At 35.7% G+C, this 4,833-nt stretch overlaps 1 long non-coding RNA gene across 1 annotated transcript; it reads left to right on the top strand.

The window, feature by feature from the left end:
- The first annotated feature begins 19 nt into the window (after positions 1-19).
- On the top strand, positions 20-944 carry LOC120079587. Its single transcript, XR_005482277.1, has 3 exons — positions 20-158; positions 258-330; positions 873-944. It is a non-coding gene; the product is annotated as an uncharacterized LOC120079587 (long non-coding RNA).
- Positions 945-4,833: the final 3,889 nt, after the last annotated feature.

Genomic DNA, 4,833 nt, shown 5'->3' with positions numbered 1-4,833 from the left:
CCAGCCTCCGTGTCTACCCAGCTCGCGTCCGCCTCCATCTGCATCCAACGTCCGCGCCCACCCGCCTCCGTCCGCGTCCAGCCTCCGCGAGTCCGTATCCGTCTGACACCATTGAAGACCGAAGACAGATCTGCTCCGCATCCGTCCGCCACTTTCAGGTGAAGATACTTCCGACTTGAACTTTGTTTAGATCATGAGTCTTTGTTTTTTTTATATATTTTGATTGTTTTGTGTTGTTTTTCTTTTGAAAAAAATAGACTTTGTGTGCTATTCCGAGAGGCGAGATCTATCCGTTCAACTTCCAAGACTTCAAAGTTCAAGCCGGTCTCGGTAAAAATTTTCTTTCGTTCTCCTGTTTGGCCGTTTGATATTTTTGAAAAGTATGCTTGAAATTAATAAATAATATATTTGAAAAATATGTTTGTGTATGTTTTATATTTGAATGTTTTGAATTTTAGGCTTGAATATGTTTGAAAAATATGTTCGTGTCTATTTGATATTTGAATGTTTTGAATTTTAGGCTTGAATATGTTTGAAAAATATGTTCGTGTATATTTAATATTTGAATTTTTTGAATTTTAGACTTGAATATATTTGGAAAATATGTTTGTGTATGTTTTATATTTGAATGTTTTGAATTTTAGGCTTGAATATGTTTGAAAAATATGTTCGTGTCTATTTGATATTTGAATGTTTTGAATTTTAGGCTTGAATATGTTTGAAAAATATGTTCGTGTATATTTAATATTTGAATTTTTTGAATTTTAGACTTGAATATATTTGGAAAATATGTTTGTGTATGTTTGAAATTTGAATGCTTTCAATTTTGGGGTTGAATGTTTTGAATATGTTTGAATGCTTTGAAAATGAAGTCCAAGTCTGAAGAAATGGTTACACATTTAGCAACTGTTTTAGAAGATGCAGATGATTTTGATGAAGATGGCATGGTAACTAAGGTATGCTCAAGGATTAACATTATTTGTGGTCTAGTTTTTTTTTTTTTTTGTGACATTATTTGTTTATTACATTTTAAATGTAGGAATGAATACAACTAAGGATAAGATGATGCCAAGAAAGGTGAAAGATTTGATTGTGAAGTCGTTGAAGAGAGAAGGACGAGCTTTATTGAATTTTAAGTTGTAAACTTATTTGAATGTATAAGATGTTTGCCTTTAATTGACTTCCTTATTCAAACTTTATTGAATTTTAAATTGTAAATTTATTTAATAGATTTATTAGCTTTTTAAATTGTCAATTGATTGTCAATTAATTGTCAATTATGTTTATTTCATAGAATAGTCTATTGTTTTTTGTTCATTCGTTGTGCATTAGTCAAAATTTAAATAAAATCACTAGAATTAAAAAAAAACAAGAAATTCGATAAACTTATTTAATGGATTTTTTGTGGACTAATAAAATTTTAATTAAACAAATGGGGAATCCTCACCTTCAAATGGTGGGGACGGGGGTGGGGATGGGGGATAATTTCCTCCACGAGGCCGGGGACGGGGGATGCCCCCCTGCTCCGGTCCGGCCCCATTGCCAGCCTTTGGTTGCACCCCTCTAGTCTAGTCTTACGTTTATGCTAATGGTTGATGTTAGACGCGACTCTGGTTTTACTGATTGCATGACCCGCTAATCATCAGATGGGTTAGTTTTCGCTTAGGTCCTCATCTTTCTACTAGAGCGGAGGAACTTACGTTGGAAGCATAACCTCCACCTCATGTTATTATAAGTTTATGTTTTGGATCCCAATCATATGTTTTCATGACATGTTGCATGTGAGACATTTGGTCACTACCTTAAGTGAGAACTACTTACTGGGTATATTATATACTCATCCTATTTTATAGATTTTGTAAGTAAGGACATAGCGGAGGTGGCATGACTGGACGTCGCTCAAGGGGCCAACCATCAAATTGACTATTTTGGTCATAAGGTATTTTGTTCCACTACGCTAATGTTTAAGGATGCTGGTGTTTTGTAAAATAAACTTTTGTATAGTTTTGCTACTTAATTCATAAAATTTAGAACTGTTCTTTTGAAATTTTTACCAAAGCGCATCCCATGATAGAAAATCTAAGTATGCATATCGTAGCGGTCAGACCTTATTATGTAAGGATCTAATCGTTACAGTTTGGTATCAGAGCATTTGGGCCAAATAGACTCTATTGTATTAGAAGAGTTGTGGTGTTTGATGGTTCGGTCTGTTAAGTGATGCCAATAGTTATGCTAAATACGCTGGTAAGTGAAATTTTCAAATAAGTAATTTAGTAAATAATTTAGTAAACATAAGTATAAGTAAATAAATAAATAAATAAAAATGTAGGATTAGATTTCTTGTTATGAAAGAATGTTTGTACCAGATGGCACCACAACAAGTTCCAACACGACAAGGCAGATCTCGAAATGAACCCACAGGGGATCAAAATCTAGGACATGGACAAATGCCTTATGTGTTACTTACACCAGAAGTACTACAAATACTAATACAAAATATGGATAATGGAAGCATAACCTCGTTAACTGCACCAATAATCAATGATACAAATGACTTGAAAATCATTCGAGAATTCAGGAAGTTTAATCCTTCAATATTTGACGAATCACCCGTGGATCCAACTATAGCATAGAATTGGATAATAGAAATAGAAACTATTTTCCGCCACATGAACATCCCAGAAGAACAGAATATAAATTATGCCACCTTCATGCTAAGAGGTGATGCAAAGTTTTACTGGGAATCCACACAAAGAACAATCAAGGGTTCGATCTCGTGGTAGCAATTTAGTCAGGCTTTTTACAACAAGTATTTCCCATTGACAGTAAGATACCTGAAGGAAGTGGAATTTCTTAATCTTCGTCAAGGGAACATGTCGATGGTGGAGTATGAATGGAAGTTCGATTACTTGTCTCATTTTGCTCCCCGACTAGTAGACACAGAAGAGGAGGTGGAAGGGTTTATCTAGGGATTAAGAAAAGGCATTCGAGGCACGGTCACTGCCTTCTGACACAAAGAGTATGCACTTGCCCTCGAGTTGGTCTTACTCATGGGAGTAAATCTCGCTGCCAAAACCTTAATTCCTGAATGAGGATTAATGCCAAATCAAAAGAGGAATTCAACCAACAAAGCTTCCAATGTTCATAATGGCAAACTAAAACTACCCAGGCACTCAGGATGTACAATCACAATAGATGAACCAAATTTTCTCATATCCTAAGTGTGAAAATTATGGAAAATACCATCAGGGGCAATGTCTTCGAAACTTAAGAGTATGTTTACATTGTGGCCAGACAGGTCACTATGCAAATGCTTCCCAAAGCTCGTCACCGAAGTATCAACCGCTTAGACCACCCAGCCTACCAATAACAAGGTTACCCAACAATAGAAAGGACGGGTGTTTGCTGTTACATGTCAAGAGGCAGAGAACCAAGATACAGTTGTTACGGGTATATTACCCATCCTTGGGTATCATGCCTTCACTTTATTTGATTCGGGCTCTAGTCATTCATTCATCTCTATAATATTTGCAAAACATGCTCAACTAACATAAAGCCCTTAGGCTACATTCTATCCGTAGCTACTCCTGCCGGAGTATTTATGTTGGCCCACTCAGTAGTAGAAAAGTGTGAATTGCCAGTATCAGGACATAAACTAGGGGTGACTCTTATCATCCTAGACATAAGTGATTTTGACATAATACTAGGTATGAACTGATTAGCAGCAAACTATGCAAGCATAGATTGCCATAATAAAGGGGTCATATTCACCTTTCCAACAGGAACCAAATTTAAATTTAAGAGTTCTAATATACAATCAGTCCCAAGAATAATTTAAGCCTTAAAAACTAAGCATTTCCTCAACCATGGGGCTTGGGTATATCTAGCGAGCATGGTGGATTTACGAAACCAAAAGGATGAATTTAAGGCCATTCCTATAATAAGAGAGTTTGAATATGTATTTCCAGAAGAGCTTCCAAGTGTGCCACCTAGTTGAGAAATAGAATTTTGTATAGACCTAATTCCCGGAGCTGAACCAATATCTAAAGCACCATATAGAATGGCGCATGCAGAGTTAAAAGAACTCAAATACAATTACAAGAATTGTTAGATAGGGGATTTATATGCCTTAGCGTGTCTCCATGGGGGGTATCTGTCTTATTGATTAAGAAAAAGGATGGATCAATGCGTTTATATATAGATTATCGAGAGTTAAAGAAGTTGACAATAAAGAATAAATACCCACTCCACCACATTGATGATTTATTTGACCAATTACAAGGAGCCTCAGTATTCTCCAAAATAAACTTACGATCTGGATATCATTAACTACGAATCAAGGAATCTGATATTTCTAATACTACTTTTCGAACAAGATATGGGCATTATGAATTCATTGTGATGCTCTTTGGATTAACTAATGCCCCAATAGCCTTCATGGATTTGATGAATAGAATTTTTAAGGACTATCTTGATAACTTCGTAATTGTGTTCATAGATGATATCCTGGTATATTCCAAGCCTTAGGCAGAACATGGAAAACATCTTAGGGATGTCCTTTCTACATTGAGAACAAATAAATTGTATGCCAAATTCTCCAAGTGTGAGTTTTGGGTGCAATAAGTTGCCTACCGAGGGCATATTGTAAAACAAGAAGAAATCTCAATGGATCCTGCTAAGATTGAAACAGTTAGCAAGTGACCTTGCCCAACAACGGTCAGTAATGTGCGAAACTTTCTTGGATTAGTAGGATATTATAGACGATTTGTGAAGAATTTCTCAAGTATAGCATTACCCTTAACTAACCTCACAAGAAGAATAATCCTTTTGTTT

This window comes from Benincasa hispida, chromosome 6 (genome assembly GCF_009727055.1).
Source record: "Benincasa hispida cultivar B227 chromosome 6, ASM972705v1, whole genome shotgun sequence".
Lineage (NCBI taxonomy): Eukaryota > Viridiplantae > Streptophyta > Magnoliopsida > Cucurbitales > Cucurbitaceae > Benincasa > Benincasa hispida.
This window is presented reverse-complemented; position numbering and strand designations above follow the sequence as displayed.